Source organism: Tachysurus vachellii, chromosome 2, assembly GCF_030014155.1.
Source record: "Tachysurus vachellii isolate PV-2020 chromosome 2, HZAU_Pvac_v1, whole genome shotgun sequence".
In the NCBI taxonomy this organism is placed as follows: Eukaryota; Metazoa; Chordata; class Actinopteri; order Siluriformes; family Bagridae; genus Tachysurus; species Tachysurus vachellii.
This window is the reverse complement of record NC_083461.1, coordinates 164,032-189,086: the sequence shown is the minus strand read 5'-3', so window position 1 is coordinate 189,086 and position 25,055 is coordinate 164,032. Positions and strand designations below refer to the sequence as shown.

The 25,055-nt window shown below is 41.6% G+C and overlaps 1 pseudogene; it reads right to left on the bottom strand.

Annotated features, from left to right (window-relative positions):
* Window positions 1-22,566: 22,566 nt before the first annotated feature.
* LOC132841611 (myocilin-like) lies at window positions 22,567-23,449 on the bottom strand (annotated as a pseudogene).
* Window positions 23,450-25,055: the final 1,606 nt, after the last annotated feature.

The window sequence follows — 25,055 nt, the reverse complement described above, 5'->3', positions numbered from 1 at the left end:
AGCATTGGTCCAAGAGGCAAAGGTGTTCAGCATGTGGAGACCTATCAAATGATATCAATATTGTGTGTATTTATTAAGCACTACGTGATTACAGTGGCGTAAAAACTCTTTAGTGCCAACTAGTGGCCGATTTCTTTCAAATTTCTTACAGACCTCTAGGACCACGTTTCGAACATGCCCACCGAGTTTCATTCTGATAGGTCTCCATTAACCTTGTCTAATTGGTGCTCAAAATTCATTGGCCGATGGCGGCCATGTTTTTTGAGACACGCCAACGTCCTTACATAGACTCAAGGCACCTTGGACAAAGACACTGCACACCAAGTTTGAAGTCAATCGGACCAACACTCACATAGTTAAAGCTGTTTTTAGTGATTTTTTTAGTGAATCGTTTGTAGGGCGGAATAATAATAATAATAATAATAATAATAATAGTAATAAAAATCCTACCGAAAACAATAGGTTTCCAGCGCTTCACGCTTGAATCCCTAATAATAATTAAAGCTGCAAGCAGCATTTCCCGGGTTCAAGCGTTTAAGGCCTTTGGATTGACATGACAATATATGTCATGTCATGCTACATATGTTCAAGCGTTTAAGGCCTTTAGGGAGTTTAAGGCCTTAAAGGATTTTCACATACACAAAGTGACCCGCAAATTACAGAGGGTGGCACCCGTTCCTAACCTAGTGTCTCTAATACAGAAAAGCTTACCAACGTGTTGCACAATATCATCCCAACACCATCATCCCATCACTCCTTCATTCAACACCATCATCCCATCACTCCTTCAGCCCAAGTTATCCCAGCTATCCGTGCCCTCCTCTGTCTGTCAGTGGATCACCAGACAGGCAGCAGCTAGTGCGACTGGGGAAACTCAAATCCAGCACCCGCACCATCAGCACTGGCGCCCCCCAGGGCTGTGTTCTCTCCCCACTGCTCTTCTCTCTGTACACGAATGACTGCACCTCTCATGACCCCTCTGTCAAGCTCCTGAAGTTCGCAGACGACACCACACTGATCGGCCTCATCCAGGACGGTGACGAGTCTTACAGACTGGAGGTGGAACGGCTGGCTGTCTGGTGCAGCCTTAACAACCTGGAGCTGAACACGCTCAAGACAGTGGAGATGATCGTGGACTTCAGGAGAAACCCCCCTGCTCTCCCCCCACTCACCATCATGGACAGCATTGTGACAGCAGTGGAGTCATTCAGATTCCTGGGAACCACAATCTCCCAGGACCTGAAGTGGGACATTCACATTGACTCCATTGTGAAAAAGGCTCAGCAGAGGTTGTACTTCCTTCGCCAGCTGAAGAAGTTCAACCTGCCACAGGATCTGCTGAAACAGTTCTACACTACAATAATTGAATCCATCCTCTGTACTTCTGTGACTGTTTGGTTCAGCTCAGCCACCCAATCCGACCTCAGGAGACTACAGAGGGTAGTCCGGACTGCTGAGTGAACCATTGGAACAACTCTCCCTACACTCCAAGACCTGTACTTCTCCAGAGTGAGCAAAAGGGCAAAGAAAATCACTCTGGACCCCTCACATCCAGTACACTCACTCTGGACCCCTCACATCCAGCACACTTACTATTTGAACTGTTGCCATCTGGCCGACGCTACAGAGCCCTGTGTACCAAAATGACCAGATATAGGAACAGTTTCTTAACTCAGGCAATACATATGATGAACACTTAACATACATCTGATGGACTCCTAACATACACAGAACAATACCTATTCTTACATTGTCTGCAAGTACGCATTTATATTTTATTTTGCACATCTACCTTTGAATTTGCACATCTTTTACTTTAATTTGCACACTTATATTACAATTTGCACATACAACTGTCTATTATTTATATGTTCATGTCTTACCATTGCTATATGTTTACACTGTGGAGCTCCTGTACTAGAAAAAATTCCTCGTATGTGGAAACATACTTGGCAATAAAGACCTTTCTGATTCTGATTCTGATTCTGATAAATGTCATGTGAAGTACTCAGCTGTCCAGTTTTCCCTAACTAAATATCAAACATATTTAATTGCAATTTTTTACTCCTTACAATTTCAGTTAGACTTTAAAGACATGTTTATGGAAGGAGTCTCCAGTGTCAGTGCTTTGGAATGGTCAGAGTGAAGTGTTTACATACAGAGAGAGTGAGAGAGAGAGAGGGAAGCCGTTCAGGTGATTTGTTTATTGTTTTATTTCAGCTCGTAAGGCTGCATAGATATCTACACTGTGTGAAAACTACATATCCCATCAACACTTGTGCTACTGTTAGCATGTGGCTAATGTTCGGTAAGCAGCCATAGATATCTACACTGTGTGAAAACTACATATCCCATCAACACTTGTGCTACTGTTAGCATGTGGCTAATGTTCGGTAAGCAGCCATAGATATCTACACTGTGTGAAAACTACATATCCCATCAACACTTGGGCTACTGTTAGCATGTGGCTAATGTTCGGTAAGCAGCCATAGATATCTACACTGTGTGAAAACTACATATCCCATCAACACTTGTGCTACTGTTAGCATGTGGCTAATGTTCGGTAAGCAGCCATAGATATCTACACTGTGTGAAAACTACATATCCCATCAACACTTGTGCTACTGTTAGCATGTGGCTAATGTTCGGTAAGCAGCCATAGATATCTACACTGTGTGAAAACTACATGTCCCATGAACACTTGCGCTACTGTTAGCATGTGGCTAATGTTCGGTAAGCAGCCATAGATATCTACACTGTGTGAAAACTACATATCCCATCAACACTTGCGCTACTGTTAGCATGTGGCTAATGTTCGGTAAGCAGCCATAGATATCTACACTGTGTGAAAACTACATATCCCATGAACACTTGCGCTACTGTTAGCATGTGGCTAATGTTCGTTAAGCAGCCATAGATATCTACACTGTGTGAAAACTACATATCCCATCAACACTTGTGCTACTGTTAGCATGTGGCTAATGTTCGGTAAGCAGCCATAGATATCTACACTGTGTGAAAACTACATATCCCATCAACACTTGGGCTACTGTTAGCATGTGGCTAATGTTCGGTAAGCAGCCATAGATATCTACACTGTGTGAAAACTACATATCCCATCAACACTTGTGCTACTGTTAGCATGTGGCTAATGTTCGGTAAGCAGCCATAGATATCTACACTGTGTGAAAACTACATATCCCATCAACACTTGTGCTACTGTTAGCATGTGGCTAATGTTCGGTAAGCAGCCATAGATATCTACACTGTGTGAAAACTACATGTCCCATGAACACTTGCGCTACTGTTAGCATGTGGCTAATGTTCGGTAAGCAGCCATAGATATCTACACTGTGTGAAAACTACATATCCCATCAACACTTGCGCTACTGTTAGCATGTGGCTAATGTTCGGTAAGCAGCCATAGATATCTACACTGTGTGAAAACTACATATCCCATGAACACTTGCGCTACTGTTAGCATGTGGCTAATGTTCGTTAAGCAGCCATAGATATCTACACTGTGTGAAAACTACATATCCCATGAACACTTGCGCTACTGTTAGCATGTGGCTAATGTTCGGTAAGCAGCCATAGATATCTACACTGTGTGAAAACTACATATCCCATCAACACTTGTGCTACTGTTAGCATGTGGCTAGATGTTATACTATTACATGTATTACATTACAAGAGAGCCGCCATCTTGGACCGGGGACCCCCTCCTCTTTAATGCATCAGCGTCAATGTAGGCAAAGGGAAATAAAATCACCATAAATCGTCATGAATGTCATTTTCTAGTTTTAACTTAATGTAACGGGATAAATATTACAGTGGGTTCTTTAAATAAATCCTGCTGTAATGTGAACGCGCATCTGAGTTCGAACTATCTGCAGCAGAGTTAGACACAACCGCTGTGGGTGAGTCGGTTCTGAGAGAGCCGCTGTGGGTGAGTCGGTTCTGAGAGAACCGCTGTGGGTGAGTCGGTTCTGAGAGAGCCGCTGTGGGTGAGTCGGTTCTGAGAGAGCCGCTGTGGGTGAGTCGGTTCTGAGAGAGCCGCTGTGGGTGAGTCGGTTCTGAGAGAACCGCTGTGGGTGAGTCGGTTCTGAGAGAGCCGCTGTGGGTGAGTCGTTTTTTTTCAGCTCTGTGTTAAAAGTTATAAAATATGGGTTTCATGTCGAATGTTAGACGATACATGTAAGAGATTACACACAGTGGACACTAATTAATGTTTCAGAATGTTTTCTGTTTATATTTCTTGGAATTTTGATCCTTTTATTTCTGTTTGCATGAACAGAAATAAAAGGATCAAAATTCCATTATTTCTGTTTGCATGAAAATCTAGCCATGGGGGTCACAGTCCAGTGACTTCTGTGCCGGTCCCAAGCCCAGATAAATAGAGAGGGTTGCGTCAGGAAGGGCATCCGGCATAAAACATTGCCAAATCTAACCATGCGAATTGTCAGTAAGAATTTCATACCGGATCGGTCGAGGCCCGGGTTAACAACGACCGCCATCGGCGCCGTTGACCTACAGGGCGCTGGTGGAAATTGGGCTACTGTTGGTCGAAGAAGTAGAGGAGGGAGGAGAGTGCACAGACAGAGAGAGAAGAGGAAAGGTAAGAGTGTAGGACTGAGAATAGGGACTCTGAATGTTGGTACTATGACATCGAAAGGTAGAGAGCTGGCTGATATGATGGAGAGAAGGAAGGTGGATATACTGTGTGTACAGGAGACCAAGTGGAAGGGTAGCAAGGCTCGTAGTATAGGAGCAGGATTCAAGCTGTTTTATTATGGTGTGGATAGTAAGAGAAATGGGGTAGGTGTGGTCCTGAAGGAGGAGTTTGTGAGGAATGTTCTGGAGGTGAAGAGAGTGTCAGACAGGGTGATGAGTCTGAAGTTAGAGATTGAAGGGGTGATGTTGAATGTTGTTAGTGGTTATGCCCCACAGGTAGGTTGTGAGTTAGAGGAGAAAGAGATTCTGGTGTGAATTCGATGAGGTGATTGAGAGTATTCCCAAGGGTGAGAGAGTGGTGATAGGAACGGATTTTAATGGACATGTTGGTGAGGGGAACACAGGTGATGAGGAGGTGATGGGCAAGTTTGGAGTTAAGGAAAGGAACCTTGAAGGACAGATGGTAGTGGACTTTGCTAAGAGGATGGACATGGCTGTGGTTAACACTTATTTTCAGAAGAGGGAGGAACATAGAGTGACTTACAAGAGTGGAGGTAGGAGAACACAGGTTGACTACATCCTTTGTAGAAGAGGCAATCTGAAAGAGATTAGTGACTGTAAAGTGGTAGTGGGAGAGAGTGTAGCCAGACAGCATAGGATGGTGGTGTGTAGGATGACTCTGATGGTCTGTAAGAGGAAGAGGTCAAAGATAGAGAAGAAAACTAAGTGGTGGAAGCTGAAAAAGGAGGAATGTTGTGAGGAATTTAGACAGAAGTTGAGGCAGGCTCTGGGTGGTCAGGTAGTGCTGCCAGATGACTGGGAAACTACAGCAGAAGTGATCAGGGAGACAGGGAGAAAGGTGCTGGGTGTGTCATCTGGAAGGAGGAAAGAAGATAAGGAGACTTGGTGGTGGAATGAGGAAGTTCAGGATAGTATCCAGAGGAAGAGATTAGCCAAGAAGAAGTGGGATATGGACAGGACTGAAGAGAATAGACAGGAATACAAGGAGTTACAGCGCAGAGTGAAGAGGGAGGTGTCTAAGGCCAAGCAGAAGGCATATGACGAGTTGTACACTAGGTTAGACACTAGAGAAGGAGAGAAGGACTTGTACAGGTTAGCTAGACAGAGGGATCGAGATGGGAAGGATGTGCAGCAAGTTAGAATTATTAAGGATAGAGATGGAAGGGTGCTCACAAGTGAGGAGAGTGTACAGAGGAGATGGAAGGAATACTTTGAGGAGCTGATGAATGAGGAAAATCAGAGGGAAAAAAGAGTAGAAGGGGTGAACTCTGTGGAACAGGAAGTAGATAAGATTAGAAAGGATGAAGTCAGGAAGGCTTTGAAGAGGATGAAAAGTGGAAAGGCAGTTGGTCCTGACGACATCCCGGTAGAGGTCTGGAAGTGTCTAGGAGAGGCAGCAGTGGAATTTTTAACTAGTTTGTTCAACAGGGTTTTAGAAAGTGAGAGGATGCCTGAGGAATGGAGAAGGAGTGTGTTAGTGCCAATCTTTAAGAATAAGGGTGACGTGCAGAGTTGCAGCAACTATAGGGGGATAAAGTTGATGAGCCATACAATGAAGTTGTGGGAAAGAGTAGTGGAAGCTAGGTTAAGGAAGGTGGTGGAAATTTGTGAGCAGCAGTATGGCTTCATGCCCAGAAAGAGCACAACAGATGCAATTTTTGCTCTGAGAATGTTGATGGAGAAGTATAGGGATGGTCAGAGGGAGTTGCACTGTGTGTTTGTAGACTTAGAGAAAGCGTATGACAGGGTGCCAAGAGAAGAGCTGTGGTACTGTATGAGGAAGTCAGGAGTAGCAGAGAAGTATGTCAGAGTGGTGCAGGACATGTATGAGAGGAGCAGGACAGTGGTGAGGTGTGCTGTAGGTCAGACAGAGGAGTTCACAGTGGAGGTGGGACTGCATCAGGGATCGGCTCTGAGCCCCTTCCTGTTTGCTATAGTGATGAACCAGTTGTCAGAGGAGGTCAGACAGGAGTCTCCTTGGACGATGATGTTTGCAGATGACATTGTGATCTGTAGTGAGAGCAGGGAGCAGGTGGAGGAAAACCTGGAGAGGTGGAGGTTTGCGCTGGAGAGAAGAGGAATGAAAGTCAGTCATAGTAAGACTGAGTACATGTGTGTGAATGAAAGGGAAGGAAGTGGAACAGTAAGGTTACAGGGTGAAGAGGTGAAGAAGGTACAGGAGTTTAAGTACTTGGGGTCAACAGTCCAGAGTAATGGAGAGAGTGGGAAAGAAGTAAAGAAGCGAGTGCAGGCAGGTTGGAGTGGGTGGAGAAAGGTGTCAGGAGTTCTGTGTGATAGGAAAGTGTCAGCAAGAATCAAGGGGAAGGTGTACAGGACAGTGGTGAGACCGCCCATGCTGTATGGTTTAGAGACAGTGTCACTGAAGAAGAGACAGGAGTCGGAGCTAGAGGTAGCCGAACTGAAGATGTTGAGGTTTTCTTTGGGAGTGACAAGATTGGACAGGATTAGGAACGAGTACATCAGAGGGACAGCCCATGTTGGACGTTTGGGGGACAAAGTTAGGGAGGCAAGATTAAGATGGTTTGGACATGTTCAGAGGAGGGAGAGTGAGTATATTGGTAGGAGAATGTTGGACATGGAGCTGCCAGGCAGGAGGCAAAGAGGAAGGCCAAAGAGGAGGTATATGGATGTAATTAATGAGGATTTGAAGCTAGTGGGTGCAAGTGTTGAGGATGCAGAAGATAGGGATAGGTGGAGAGAGATGATTCGCTGTGGCGACCCCTGAAGGGAAAAGCCGAAAGAAGAAAAAGAAGATTTCTGTTTGCATGAATGCACTAATCTTTTAATGTGCGCCATTTTCCCATGTGCTCTCTAACCACGTGAAATGTTTCTCGAATAGATGGAACTGTATCCTAACTCAAAGACTTACTATTCTCTCCTTTTCACTGCTCTGTGTGCAGAAAATACATTCTAATATCCACATTCTGAGTGTGTGTGCTGTTGGAGTGGGTCGGACCGGGCCAGATTAGACCAAAGCTCACATTAGACTCATCTCCGTTAGCCAAGAATGCTGACTAAAGTTAGCATAGCATGCTAGCTGGAAATATAGAATTTATAATTTATTTATAAATATATAATCAATGATAATCTCATAAATATACAATCTACAAACTGTCCAAAACTACGTTTGGGGGACAAAGTTAGGGAGGCAAGATTAAGATGGTTTGGACATGTTCAGAGGAGGGAGAGTGAGTATATTGGTTGGAGAATGTTGGACATGGAGCTGCCAGGCAGGAGGCAAAGAGGAAGGCCAAAGAGGAGGTATATGGATGTAATTAATGAGGATTTGAAGCTAGTGGGTGCAAGTGTTGAGGATGCAGAAGATAGGGATAGGTGGAGAGAGATGATTCGCTGTGGCGACCCCTGAAGGGAAAAGCCGAAAGAAGAAAAAGAAGATTTCTGTTTGCATGAATGCACTAATCTTTTAATGTGCGCCATTTTCCCATGTGCTCTCTAACCACGTGAAATGTTTCTCGAATAGATGGAACTGTATCCTAACTCAAAGACTTACTATTCTCTCCTTTTCACTGCTCTGTGTGCAGAAAATACATTCTAATATCCACATTCTGAGTGTGTGTGCTGTTGGAGTGGGTCGGACCGGGCCAGATTAGACCAAAGGTCACATTAGACTCATCTCCGTTAGCCAAGAATGCTGACTAAAGTTAGCATAGCATGCTAGCTGGAAATATAGAATTTATAATTTATTTATAAATATATAATCAATGATAATCTCATAAATATACAATCTACAAACTGTCCAAAACTAATGGGTAACTAGCATGGATTAGCTGTGGTCTTTAACCAAGGACTAAAACAAACTATATAATTATATATAATAAATATAATTTCCTGACATTCAGTAACATAAAACACATTCTCACTCGTGAAACGTAATAAAATACCAAACTATATAAAATACATCCTCACAATAAATACATTTGTAAAGATTGTATTTTATATCATCCCACAAGTAAAAGTTTGTTGGAGGTACAGTAATAAAAAGTTGTAGTACTACTGCATGTTTCTGCTATAGTAGTGAACTTAATGTACACAGATGTGTGTGTGTGGCTGTAGTATATATACAGTACTGTGGTGACATTTAAAATAAATCACTTATACCAGTCAAATGTCACTATTCTTATTACCACAAACTAAATATTAATGCAAACAATCCATTCGATACTAAATAAAAATAACATTTATTGATTTGGTCTTTGTGAATATTAGTTTATTAATGACTGCATTCATTGGACACACTGTTTGTACAGAATGCACACACACATGAACTGATTTGATTCAAGACCGATATCATTACATCATGCATAAAATTTTGATGTCCACTTTTGTCATTTTAAACAATAGCATAACTTTTGGCTTACTATGTAGTCATATAATATATAATATAAACCTCTTCTTGTTTTAAATTGTCACTGAGGACTAAAGATGAAACCCTAGAAGCTCCCCTGCTATCTATGGATAATTCTCCACCCTTTTCTTTCAGCCGACCAGAGTCCGCTCTTCCAGAACCAGAACCCATGCAGGTGGATCCTACTGGTCTCTCACTGTCAGAGCGTCATGGAAGACTTACTCTAGGATTGTGTCTATACTGTGGAGCATCGGGGCAACCCATCATCTCATGCCCCATTCGCCCACCACCACCACACCTGGTGCGTGTTATTCATCCTGATCCATCTTTTACCTCACCATTGTAAACTCAATGTCTGATATGTGTTCCCCATCACTCTGTTTCAGTCTCAGCCCTCCTCCATTCAGGATTAACTAATTAAACCACATAAGTCCGTCCCACACCACTGTATTATTAGATAAAGTGCTGTGATCTTATATGATAAAACATTTAATAAGGTGTTAATATGATCAATTCTGCTCATAAAACATTTCTCAGTAATGAATGAAATGAACAAAAGTTACCTTTTTTTGTGTTTACAATGTTAACAAACTTATTCATGCTGTACCTGTTCCATCCTCCACATTTTGCTCACCTAGTTTCTCTGGCACATCCTTCTCTACCTTTTCACACAAATGGACACTGAGCTGCTCACTAGGGAGGAATCACGTATGAAAGTTACCACTTGCTTACTTGATCCCCTCCCTACAAGCTTGTTTAAATCCTGTTTGTATTCATTGTGCCCTGCTGTTCTCAGTATTGTAAATGATTCCCTGCATACTGGTGTTGTGCCAGCAGCATTGACTGGTGACTGGTTTTGTCTGTACGGGTGTTCCTCAGGGTTCCATCTTAGGCCCTTACTTTTTAGCATGTACGTATTTCCACTTGGATTGCTTTTAAGATCACTTGGGCTTAATTATCACTTTTATGCGGATGACACTCAGATTTATATTCACTTTAAGCCTAATCAAAATTTGGACCTTTCTTTTTTTAACACACTGTATCGCTGAGATAAAAACGTGGATGTCTCAAAATTGTTTGTGCCTCAACACTGATAAGACGGAGCTTGTCTTGCTTATTGGAGCCCCTCACCAGCTTCGCAAAGCTGGTTCACTGTTTCTAAACGTAGATGGCTCTGTTCTGGAAGTGCAAACCAAATGAAAAAATCTAGGAGTAATCTTTGATTCAAGTTTGTCTTTTGACCCTCACGTTCGGCACTTTGTAAAGAACTGATTTTTTCATCTCAGAAATATGGCTAGACTTCACCCTATGTTATCCCGTTCAGTGACTGAAAGGCTTATTAAGACTTTTGTGTTCTCCCGCTTTGACTATTGTAATGAACTTCTGGCTGGGGTTCCTAAATCCACACTTAATAAAATTGATAAAACTAAATAATAAACTAAATAAAGAGAGAAATACCACATGACCACATTAGCATGACCTACATTTTAGTGCATTCTCGAGAGAACCTAGAGGGTGAGCTGATAAAAATAAAATATATAGAAAATATAGAAATTACATAGAAATTTCTATACTTCTGCACAAATAAAGACGGACTTACTTTATTCTCCCCTGGCGGCTCTGGAGTCTTCACTAGTGGCCTGCTTCACCTCCTGGAGTGTTTCCCTTACCGTCTCCCTGCAGTTACAGGCGGGTGGAAGCTGCCGCTCAGTGTTCTGGCCGTCTGAAAACGACCTTCCTCTTTTACGCTCAGACGGCTTTGGCCGAACTTGTATTAGTGTAACTTTAGGTTCACCTCCTGATGCCATGCTGTGCACAATGAGTAACACCCACCTAGCGGCTGCTCTATTTATAATCTAACATTATAATTATGCACAAATCAAACGTGTGTTATTGGTCATAATCCCTCTTCCTCCCGCTCCCCCTACACACTTATTGGCTAAGATCCTTGTGACCAATCCGAAAACCAATCCGAAACACGCCGTAAAATTACAGCATCAGTCCGTCATTCTGTTCTACGCCACATAATTATTCATTCATTCATTCATTTTCTACCGCTTATCCGAACTACCTCGGGTCACGGGGAGCCTGTGCCTATCTCAGGCGTCATCGGGCATCAAGGCAGGATACACCCTGGACGGAGTGCCAACCCATCACAGGGCACACACACACACACACACATTCACTCACGCAATCACACACTAGGGACAATTTTCCAGAGATGCCAATCAACCTACCATGCATGTCTTTGGACCGGGGGAGGAAACCGGAGTACCCGGAGGAAACCCCCGAGGCACGGGGAGAACATGCAAACTCCACACACACAAGGTGGAGGCGGGAATCGAACCCCGACCCTGGAGGTGTGAGGCGAACGTGCTAACCACTAAGCCACCGTGCCCCCCCCACATAATTATTATTATTATTAAATAATAATAAATGAAGACATGAGACACAGAAGACATGTTTGTGTTCATTTTAATTGTTTTAATAGTTAAATTGTTCATTGTTGCACACGGCAAATTTGCCAACTCAAAAAGGACAAAGAAATAATTCACCTTGAAAAAGTCTGAAGCTTATTTAAAGACTGGAACACAACTGACTGGGACACATTGTCCTCTGTCCTTTTTGTGTTGGCAAATCTGACAAACATGTCTTCTGTGTCTCATGTCTTCATTTATGTCTGTGTTGGTACCTGAATCTATAGCTGTTTACTGCTCCACATATTCATATTTGTATCTGTATGTAAATGTGAAGCAGAAGTCAATTTTAAACATACTTTTTTTTAAACATACGTTTTTAGGCAATTTAGTAGATCAGATTTTCTAAAATCTAATCCTAAAATGGACGTCTGATTTAAACCATGGCTAAGGACATTAACTCATTTATAACATATAACCAAACATATGTTGCTATTCTTCTCATATTGAACCTGACAATGTTGTGCACTGACCAGGGCGATGATCACCACCCTCAAAAAGAAGTGGATGGTGACGCAGGCCAAGAAGGTGTAGTTCATCATTTTAATTTTTCTTTGGCCTCGTGGTGTTCTCCACACTGATAGGGGATAAGAAAAAAGAAAGTTCCTTCTGAAAACATTAACACCCAGAACATATCTGGAAAGTCTGTAGGTTTCTATATATACACCTTTACGGCTGAAAAAGCAATAATGCTGCAATACTCACAAGATGAAGCCAAGGAAAACCAGCAACAGGGCCTCCAGAACAATAGCCACTGCGGCCAGGCCGATGAGTACGGTGCTTCCACCGCACCTCACCTCCTTGGCGATGTGGCCGATGTCGCCCAACATTGAGACCCAAAAACACCTGAGCCATCGAGGTTGTGGCCTCAAGTGTTTTGATGTCCATCAGCTGTGAGAGAGAAACACCACATGACCACATTAGCATGACCTACATTTTAGACCATAGGTCACTAACAGGCGGACCGCGGTCCAGGTCCTGACCCAGAAGCTGCCCAATACGGACCCGGACCTACGGCCCAAACAAAAGGTTCTGATTTAAAACTTGACGAAGCGCTTCTATTTTAACCGGCGCAGCTTTTGCTATCTTTACGGTAGTGGTAGTGGAAACGCACAGACCAGTTGTATTTGTACAGAATTAGAGTAAAGTTACACATGAAAGAAAGATAGTGATACATGTAGAAAACAAAGGGAGAGAAACAGACGAGTGAGACGGAGAAAGGGAGAGAAACAGACGAGTGAGACGGAGAAAGGGAGAGAAACAGACGAGTGAGACGGAGAAAGGGAGAGAAACAGACGAGTGAGACGGAGAAAGGGAGAGAAACAGACGAGTGAGACAGAGAAAGGGAGAGAAACAGACGAGTGAGATGGAGACTCATTTCTGTTCACACTTCCCACTAAACCAGTGTAGCGATTTTGGCAAGCAAAGCAAGGTAAATATTTATAAGTAATTATAACGTGTTATAGTGACTCCTAAATATTTTAACCTAAGTTGAAATTGACGGTAATGGAATTAACGTTACACTTATTTGGTCTGTTCGTCCGGTGAACAGGCCGTGTGACCTTTATTAATTCTATGAGGGCGGTATCTTCCCTTTTACTTTATACCGTAATTTCAATTAAATTAACTTAATAGAGCATGTAGTTCAGACCAGGGGTCTCATTTATAAAACTGTGCGTAGGATCCCTACTAAAAGTTTACGTACGCCCAAAAGCCAAAAATGGCGTACGCCAAAAAAAATTCCGATTTATAAAACCGTGCGTACGCACTCCTGTAAGCAATGTTCCCTTTATAAATCACAGATCACCCGCAGATGTGCGTACGTGAAATCCCGCCCTGTACACGCCCATTTTTAACCATAAATAGTCAATGCAAATCACTGCGCGGGCACGAGAGTGGACCTCGTTATAATGAGTTTCCTCTGCGCTCTGGAGGTTTAAAAATGGGTTGAGGAGTCAGTGTCTCAGGGGGTAGCCACTGTCACCTGCAGGTTATAATTATATTAAAAACAACATTGTTATAATTATATTAAATACAAAATGGTTACAGTTTCTACTTTTTAATATTGTTAAACTCACCAAGAAGCGAGCCATCATGTACTGCATTTAGTCTGTTCCCTACACTGTTATGTGTCAAGATAAAGGAATCATGTGTTGAACCAGGCCAGCGTGCCACAATGTTTGTGAGGGTCATGTTGGAGTCACATATGATTTGCACATTAATAGAATGCACATGCTTTCTATTAACATAAGCAAATTCATTTTCAGATGTGAACTTATAGCAACATGAGCGCAGTCAATTGCGCCGATTACATTTGGGAAACCAGACATTGCTGCAAATTGCATTTTAATTTCGGCCTGTTCTCACACAGTGTAGGGGAACCTGATGTATGGACTACCCATATTAAGTATACCATTCAAAACGACAGATATTATGGCACTCAGGGACGACTGTGATATACCAGACCTATAGGGTGAGATGATAGATTCCAATAGAATTATTTCATACACAAAAAGGTCTTAGAGACAAAGTTGAGGATTACTTATATTTTTTTTTTTTTATATAAATAATTTACCTGTCTGCCAATTCGCGCTGGAAACAGCCGGTTGCCAAGAACCCCAGAGTGGTGAAGACTTGTATTTGGACTGGGATGGCATGGTTCCGGCGTGTTGCCCTCTCTAATACTGGACACAATTCAACACATAGATCTAAGAGCACAGCTCTAGGGAATCTAAATCGGCTTATTAGCCAGTCATCATCATGGTCCCTGAAAACTCGTTCTCTCCTTATTCTGCCATTGGCGTAATCCTCCAAAAAGTGCCAGCAGTGCCATCATGAAGCATTACATACCCGGGTCACCGGAGGATTTATATGTTTCTAGCAATTAGACTGATCGTTAACACCATGACAAAATCACAGAATTAATTTGTGGGCGAAAATTTAAGACGAAAATGTTATAGTGAACACATGCTTCTTCATGACGGTTTTGTAATGAACACCGTAATAGTTAGGACCGATGATGAGTAGCGATTGTGCTTCATGACTGTATTTGTAGACTTTGACATTTTATGATAGCTATATGTACATTAAGGTAAATATTTCGTTTTTACACTGTGCTCTGCAGTTCTCTAATAAAAGGGTATTTCATGCTATTCTGTATCACATGTAGTCGCGCCATCTCCTCCTGCGCTCCCCTTGTGGACAATGTGACTGTAGGGCAGCGCTGATTATTCATTCATTCATTCATTCATTCATCTTCTACCGCTTATCCGAACTACTCGGGTCACAGGGAGCCTGTGCCTATCTCAGGCGTCATTGGGCATCAAGGCAGGATACACCCTGGACGGAGTAGCGCTGATTATTATTATTATTATTATTATTTTATTTTTAATACAATTTGAATTACGTTTGGATTTTACTAGATGTATATAGCCTAAAACAATCGGCACAAATAACACTGTTGGATTTAATCTTCATGATAATGTGGATATAATGTATGAAATGGGGTGAAAATTAAATGTCATTAATTCTTATAATCGTTCTTCTCACATGTATTTTCTACAATCTAACTTCAGTTCACGACCTCACCATCTGTGTCGCCAATTCCCTTTGTCTCCAGAATGTGCGTACGCACGTCTCAAAGTTTGCTTAAAGGTGCGCACATTCTCCCATCAAGTTTGTTTTTTATAGATCACAACCTTTGCGCGAAAACTGGCGTACGCACGATTCCAGCCCCGTTTTGTGCGTACGCACGCTTTATAAATGAGACCCCAGATGTTGCAGGTACCTTACGTTTGTGAGCGATACTCAGAGACAATCAATTGTGGGACAAAAATATGGCGTTTAATGAATGAGACAAACACAACATAAAGGAATATTTTGTGCCAAGTAAGAATGTCACATTGAGATACAAGTTTTCTCTGCTGACCAAAAACAAGGAGCACCGTACAAAGATGGCGGCGGTTTTGACGCATTTTTAGGACCCCAAGGCGACATCTATGTATAGATATCTATAATTTTTTTATAAGCAGTCAAAACAGACAAGGTCAAGTTTACTCGGCGCTCCTAATTTGTATAGGAATGCAGACAAGGTAGAGACGCAGCTACAACACAATTCTCATAAATTTCATATATATTCCTCCTCTGTGCACAAAATACACCAGTCTCTATGTGCAGACGGCTGAGAGACAGATTCCAAGGGACCGTCTGTAAAGTGCAAAACCCGAAAAGCGAATACTATAAAAACAGTCAATAACTTCACTGTAATACACTGTACTGTAATACACTGTACTGTCACACACTGTACTGTAATACACTGTACTGTCACCAGCTCACACACATCACTGTAATACACTGTACTGTCACCAGCTCACACACATCACTGTAATACACTGTACTGTCACCAGCTCACACACATCACTGTAATACACTGTACTGTCACCAGCTCACACACATCACTGTAATACACTTCACTGTCACCAGCTCACACATCACTGTAATACACTGTACTGTAATACACTGCACTGTCACCAGCTCACACACATCACTGTCATACACTGTACTGTAATACACTGTACTGTAATACACTGTACTGTCACCAGCTCACACACATCACTGTCATACACTGTACTGTAATAAACTGTACTGTAATACACTGTACTGTCACCAGCTCACACACATCACTGTAATACACTGTACTGTAATACACTGTACTGTCACCAGCTCACACACATCACTGTAATACACTGTACTGTAATACACTGTACTGTAATACACATCACTGTAATACACATCACTGTAATACACATCACTGTAATACACTGTACTGTAATACACTGTACTGTCACCAGCTCACACACATCACTGTAATACACTGTACTGTAATACACTGTACTGTCACCAGCTCACACACATCACTGTAATACACTGTACTGTAATACACTGTACTGTCACCAGCTCACACACATCACTGTAATACACTGTACTGTAATACACTGTACTGTAATACACATCACTGTAATACACATCACTGTAATACACTGTACTGTAATACACTGTACTGTCACCAGCTCACACACATCACTGTAATACACTGTACTGTCACCAGCTCACACACACATCACTGTAATACACTGTACTGTCACCAGCTCACACACACATCACTGTAATACACTGTACTGTCACCAGCTCACACACACATCACTGTAATACACTGTACTGTCACCAGCTCACACACACATCACTGTAATACACTGTACTGTCACCAGCTCACACACATCACTGTAACACACTGTACTGTCACCAGCTCACACACACATCACTGTAATACACTTTACAGACGGTCCCTTTGAATCTGTCTGTCAGCCGTCTGCACATAGAGACTTATGTATTCTGTGGACCGCAGATTAAAGCTGATATTGAGGAGAATTGTGTTGTAGCTGCGTCTCTACATTACTACGGTAGAAAAAGAGGTGTTATTTGTGTAATAAGAGCGTTTAGCTCAGGAGTTATTGACTCGGGAAACTCCAACCTGTGAATATGTGACTAACTTTACTTAAGTTAAATAAACGTCATTTTCTTTTTAAAAGCGAGAACATGATGTTGTGTCTGATAACGTATTATTAGTTCCAGTTTACTTGTTTCCCTACCGGACATTAGACGAGGTAACACCAGAGATAGAAGCACCACGCGGTACTGAAGTGTGCTAAAAGTGGTTATTAATAAAAGTTGTGTTAATGCCGAAGCTCGTGTTTTATTTAGACAAAACATAATGAGAGAACGTTATACATATCTACAATTATTATGTTCAGTTCTATGTTACAATAAATATTGTTTTTGAATTGTACTGAATTGATTTGATTTGACAGTCAGGTATTGATTCCTTACAGATGTTGACACAACTACTAGGTTACTTAAATATACATCACAATAACTAGTTAGACTTTATCACCTTTGCTTCAAGAAATGTTCTCTTACTGGACCTCATAATATTTTAGTTCAATACCTCTGTTTTAGTGCATCCTCGAGAGAACCTCGAGTGTAAGCTGATAAAAAATAAAATATAGAAAATATATAAATTACATAGAAATTTCTAACTTCTGCACAAATAAAGACGGACTTACTTTATTCTCCCCTGGCGGCTCTGGAGTCTCCACTAGCGGCCTGCTTCACCTCCTGGGTGTTTCCCTTACGGTCTCCCTGCAGTTACAGACGGGTGGAAGCTGCCGCTCAATGTTCTGGCCGTCTGAAGATGACCTTCGTCTATAACCCTCAGGCGGCTTTGGCTGAACTGTTATTAGTCTAACTTTAGGTTCACCTCCTGATGCCATGGTGTAAGATAATGAGTAACACCCACCTAGCGGCTGCTCTATTTATAATCTAACATTATAATTATGCACAAATCAAACGTGTGTTATTGGTCATAATCCCTCTTCCTTGGCTAAGATCCTTGTGACCAATCCGAAAACCAATCCGAAACACGCCGTAAAATTACAGCATCAGTCCGTCATTCTGTTCTACACCACATTATTATTAGGGTTCAAGCGCGAAGCGCTGGAAACCTATTGTTTTTGTTAGGATTTTTATTATTATTATTATTATTATTATTATTATTATTATTATTATTATTATTATTATTATTCCGCCCTAGAAATGGTCGTGCAGCCCAAACCGTAAGGCCTAGAGAGCTCAAACTTGGTCAGATGGTAGTACTGGTCACAGTTACTCAGGGCCAAAATCTCAGCAGAATCGGACAACAAAACAACTTCAGCGCCCCAAAACGCGTTTGTCCCCATAACCCCTAAACCCCTAAAACCCCTATGTCCAAATCTCAAGTGCTTTATATCATTGGAATCCTTGGCTCATGACTTAAAAAACGTATATCTCCGATTTCATCTCTGCCATTAAATTTTTTCGCTATCGCGCATTTTATCCGAAACCTACTTTTGATAACTAGTCTTAGGTTTTTCGCCTGATCGAGACCAATCCAGTGCAGTAATATTCTCTGGAGTCTCAAAGACAATAATTGTCGAAAAAAAGTCAAAATTTTGATTCAGGGTCCTTAAAGGGCCCCAAAAAGTTTGGACTGTGAGGAGCCAGTTTTACTAAAATGTCAATAACTCAAGAATTAAATGAGCTATCAACACCAAACTTGGGACACATGTGAAAGAGGTCAAACTGAGGTCACAGGTCAAAAACTGTGGCGATTGGCCACTACGTGGCGCTATAATGGAAAAATCACTAAAAACAGCCATTTAAAAAAAAAAAAGCTCTCTAGCACCCCCAACAGTCCAAAAACCCAATTTTGTGCTGACTTGTAAGGCAAAGATTCTGATTCTGGTTCTGACACGGAGTGGGTGGGGCCTAACGGAAGTAGGCGGGGTTTGTCTTGAAATGGGCGGGGTTTAACCGGTAATAATTTATTTGTTAATAATTAATTAGATAGACTAGCCTATCACTGTAGGGGAGGGGCGCTGTGACTAGCCTATCACAGAACGCTGACACAATCAGCTAGCCAATGATGATTTTCATACAATCTGAGCACAGATATTGACTCGTATTACTCGTATAATACTCGTACTCGGCAGAAGTGCTTTATCCGTACCGGATACTCGTTTCAGCCAAGTATCCGGCTCATCTCTAATGGATATGACTTTGTTTATTTTAGGGAAAACTGGACGGGTGACTACTTCACATGACATATGTTGTGGCACCCTCTGTAGCATGACATATGTAGCATGACATGACATATATTGTCATGTCAATCCAAAGGCCTTAAACGCTTGAACACGGGAAATGCTGCTTGCAGCTTTAATTATTATTATTATTATTATTATTATTATTATTATTATTATTATTATTATTCCGGACACTTTTTCGGTGTGTAACTTGTCCCACAGTTTTTGTCCTAGACCCATGAATGAGGTGTCAAATCGACCGGCTCATTAAGGAGAGCCTCATAGAACATAGAAATAGAACAGCTTGTCACTGGGACAGTAAAAGTTTTAAGTGTACTGTCCCTGTGGTAAGCTGTTCTATTTCTTTCTTTCTTTCTGTTTTATAATCATATATAATCATAACGCATATAAAGCATGATTAAAAAAAGCATGATTAAAAATAAAACCTGTTATTTACACAAGGGTTAACCGGAAAAAAAAAACAGATAACACTAGATCCCCCCCCCCCACACACACACACACACTTTTTAAATGATGGCTACGCCCCATGTACTTTATTAGTAGATTTTTCCTAAAAAAAATCTAGAAAGTTGTAATGTGTTTGGTGTTCCTTCATTTCCAGGTCATGAGGATAGTTTTCTTGGCGATAGTTAGAGCCACTAGGTGTAATTGACTGTTTGTACTGTTTAAATTGATTATGGATATGTCACCTAATATACAGAGTGAGGGAGACAGCGGGATGTGACACCCCATAAGGTTGGATAGTGAGTCAGTAACGTTTTCCCAGGATTTTTGAACTGATGTGCAAAGCCAAATAGTGTGTAAATAGTGTGCAGTGAAAGTGACGTGACATACGGCTAAGTACGGTGACCCATACTCAGAATTCGTTCTCTGCATTTAACCCATCCAAAGTGCACACACACAGCAGTGAACACACACACACACACACACACAGCAGTGAACACACACACACCATGAACACACACCCGGAGCAGTGGGCAGCCATTTATGCTGCGGCGCCCGGGGAGCAGTCGGGGGGTTCGGTGCCTTGCTCAAGGGCACCTCAGTCGTGGCCGGCCCGAGACTCAAACCCACAACCTTAGGAGTCAAACTCTCTAACCATTAGGCCACGACTTCCCCCATGTGTGAGCATGTTTCTGATGTAAAACCCATTTTAAATCATTTCTGTCCAGTTAGGTGAAATCTATGAAGTACTTTATACCGTATAAGTTGTAAGTTGGCGTTTTTTGTCATGAAGTAGATATTTTTGCAGATTTGTGTCCAGAAAGCGGCATTGGGAGCAATGGATAAGTCTGATTCCCATTTAGCATTGGGTCGGCTTAATGTGTTGTCTGATCTGGATATTATTTTATATATTTTGGAGAGTAGGTTTTTTGGGGAGGTTATATTAATTAGTTCTGAGATTGGAGGGGGAAAGGTCTAGATTAATTGTCTGAGTGTCGATTTTTGATTGAATAGATGATTTGATTTGTAAATATTCCAAAAAACAATTACTCCCAATGCCGTATTTCTGGACCAAGTGGGAAAATGGTGCCAAGTTGTTATTAAGGAGGATGTGTTGAAGTTGTGTGATGCCCTTATCTACCCATGTGCGTAGGTTTAGTGGCTTCTTATTAACTATAAAATCTGGGTTATTCCAGATCGGGGTGTATTTAGATGGTGCAAGAGGGGTGTTTGTGATGTGATGACATTTCCACCAGGCTGTCAGAGCTGTGGCTATTGTTGGTGATTTAAAACAGTGATGCTTTTTGATTGTCTGACTATAGAAAGGTCATTCTGAAATATTCATCTCTTTACAAATTGACTGTTCAACATCTAGCCATGTGCTTTGTGATGGGTTAGGATGAATCCATTTGTATATGTTTTGGAGCTGATTGGCCAAAAAGTAGTGGTAGAAATGTGGTGCTTCCAGTCCTCCTTGTGTTTTTGGTTGCTGTAGTGTAGTCAATTTAATTCTTGGGCTCTTATTTTTCCAATAGAATTTAGTGAGGATTGAATCTAGTGATTTAAACCAGGTGAGGGTGGGTAGTGCTGGAGTCATTGTAAATAAATAGTTTAATTTAGGGACTATAGTCATTTTAATTACTGATATTCTGCCCATAATGGATAGTGGTAAATTCATCCAGCGATGAATGTCATCATTTATTGTTTTAACTAATGGAGTAAAGTCCAAGAGTCCAAACGGCTCTGACAGCCTGGGGGGCAAACATTAATGCCTAAGTATGTGATATAGTTAGTGCACAAAGGAATGAACCAATGATTGATGATGTTTTGCTTTTACGTATCTTCTTTACTTGACTTCTGTCTATAAAATCTTGATGTAATCAATGATGGTGGCCCTTCATCTCTCATGCTATATGCAGAGTGTTGGGTCCTGCTGTGCAGCTGAACACAATAAATTGTGAAACCTTTTTTACACTTGCCCGTGTCTACCAGTGTAATACTTTATACTTTAAATCTCTCAAACCTCAGAACTTCCACGACGAGCTACAAACTTCACACACAGTACAGTAATCTACAGCCACTATGGATCACTGGTGAGGAAAATGAACTCTTGTGTTGAAGTGTAGAAGATAAAAGTGTGACTGTAAGATCAGATTAATGCAGAATTGATTAAATAATGCCTGTATGAGGCAGGTAAAGAGTCCTAAGTGCAGGTAGAGGATTATTATCATAATTTGCCTTGTGTTCTCCTGTATTTCATCATGTCTCCTCTCCTTGGTGTTTGGGCATTTGTCTTGGTAACACAGCAATTTACAGCAAAATCCTTGCTTTCTGCTCAATATTTTGCACATTTCCAATTTCATTAAATATATAAATTTGTATATACATTTATGGCTGCCGTTTTAAATTATTATTCATTATCATAAATTTCCCGTAGTTCACATGTACATCAGATGCTTCAATGTTTTTCAAATGAAAATGTTTTATTTATTTCTAAATCTATATATTTGTCTTTAATTATTTATGGATTAATATTTGTAATGCATATATTTAATGTTCTTTAAAATTAGTGGTTTATTTATTTATTAATTTAGATACAGAGGTGCATTTAAAGAACTTATGCAGGTTGTTAACATCACATATTCCAACAAAATACACTTCCATGTGAAGTCCCCTGTGGGTTTCCTTTATCCAAAATCCACCTCTTTCTTTATTCACCCATTTTTCTAAGCACATTTAGAGAACACACCACTACTTTTGTAAAGATGCTGGATCATTTTCATGAAGGAGGCACCAGAAGACGTTTTGGAAGCACTTATCTTTGTATTTTATTTTGTACTTTGTATCACTGTATTTACAGTTGAATCTATTTGCCAGAAGATGGCGCTAAGTTACACGATGTTATAAAAGTTGGGTTGTACAGTCTGCCACACACCATGAAAGCGTTCGCCACTTTGTTCTTCTGGATGTTGGTCTCCCAGCTTCTGATCACTCTCAGGTGTTCAGGATCCAGCTGTGAGATAATGATGGCTCCACGAGCCTTTTCTGTGCTGTAAATGGCCCACAGTCCCTTCTCGTCCACAGCCAGGTCGATGTCGGTGTAGCCACCCCAGGAATAAGGATACTGGCCGTGGAATCCTGTGTGTGGCAGCTCTCTCTGGGCCACGATGTTCTCAGCGACAAGGTCATAACGCAGCAGCGTGGGGCTCTGTCTGCTTCTGTAGTAAAGCGATCCGTGGTACACGGTGGCCCCGGTGCTCCCCATCGACTCTGGTAAAAGCAGGACCTTGGTGGGGTAGCCACGGACGAGCTGCTCCAGGTTTTCATCGGCGTACAGTTCTCGTACTTCACTGCTCACAGTGTCGATGCCCAACACCGTGTCGGGCCCATACGGAGCTCCTGGAGACTCTGGGTCCTGGAACCACATTCCTTATTTTCCTGTGATGCTGTTGGCCTTCTGACGGGTCTCAGGCTCACCGACAGAAACAAGTTCCCCACAGCCTTTTATACATAGAATAAACAAAACAGATTATTATCATAAAAATCAAGTTGTTTGTAGGCACATTTCAAATTTCATGTCTATTGTGTTTTTTAATGGCTGGTTGCTAATTTATAGATTTAAAGCCATGTTTTTATTTAACAATCTTCAAAAATGAAGCTGTCAGACCTGCATTGTCCTGAAAGTTCTCCTGGACTTTGGGAGGAACTGGAACTTCAGACACGGTGATTAAAGCAGATCTGATATTCATTCATTCATCTTCTACCGCTTATCCGAACTACCTCGGGTCACGGGGAGCCCGTGCCCATCCCAGGCGTCATCGGGCATCAAGGCAGGATACACCCTGGACGGAGTGCCAACCCATCGCAGGGCACACACACACTCTCATTCACTCACGCAATCACACACTACGGACAATTTTCCAGAGATGCCAATCAACCTACCATGCATGTCTTTGGACCGGGGGAGGAAACCGGAGTACCCGGAGGAAACCCCCGAGGCCCGGGGAGAACATGCAAACTCCACACACACAAGGTGGAGGCAGGAATCGAACCCCGACCCTGGAGGTGTGAGTCTAACGTGCTAACCACTAAGCTACCGTGCCCCCAAGATCTGATATATGACAGAAAATAAAATAGACAAAGTCATATCCATAAAGCGAAGAAACACAAGCATCCAGATGCAGAACGAGTGACCCGCAAGTCACATACACAAAGTGACCGGCAAGCTTTAGCGCCACCAAGTGGCCAATCGCCGCGGTTTTTGAACTGTGACCTCAGTTTGACCTCTTTCACATGTGTCCCAGGTTTGGTGTTGATAGCTCATTTAGTTCTTGAGTTATTGACATTTTAGTAAAACTTGCTCCTCACAGTCCGAACGTTTTGGGGCCCCTTAAGGACCCTGAATCAAAATTTCGACTTTTTTTCGAAAATTATTGACATTGAGACTCCAGAGAATATTACTGCACTGGATTGGTCTCGATCAGGCAAAAAACCTAGGACTAGTTAGCAAAAGTAGGTTTCGGACAAAATGCACTATAGCGAAAAAATTTAATTGCGGAAATGAAATCGGAGATATACGTTTTTTAAGTCATGAGCCAAGGATTCCAATGATATAAAGCACTTGAGATTTGGACATACGGTTTGGGAGTTATGGGCACAAACGCGTTGAGGGGCGCTGAAGCGCCCCAAATTGTCCGATTCCACTGAGACCTTGGGCCTGAGTAACTGTGACCAGTACTACCATCTGACCAAGTTTGAGCTCTCTAGGCCTTACGGTTTGGGCTGCACGATCGTTTCTAGGGCGGAATAATAATAATAATAATAAAAATCCTAACAAAAACAATAGGGTTCCAGCGCGTCGCGCTTGAACCCTAATAATAACAACAACAATACTACTATGCATGAATTGCATGAATAAAATGATGAACAGGTGTTCCTGATAGTTACAGCTGAAGTGCTTGGTGAGTGTACACTGTACACACTGAGTATCTTATATCATATGTAACCCAAAGTCATGATCGCAATCTAAATTTTAACAATTGTTTACTGCCTAATCTAAGAGAAATCGATTGGGGGCAATTGATGATTTTAATTGAGTGCTGCCATAGGTTCAGATTATTAACACTTAAGTCTTATTTAACTATTAGTCTATTGATTTATTTGCAGCCTTGTGCCACAGCCACTGATATTGAAAGGACTGTGACGCTACCAAGCACCCCTTGCTTTATTGTCCAAGGTGATTTTTATGTTTTCTTTGTGTTTACAGTCCATGTAAAGTCCATTATTAAATATGTTCTCAGTTTGTGACACCAGAAAAATGTGTTATTAAACACCCAGACAAATTTAAATGATTAA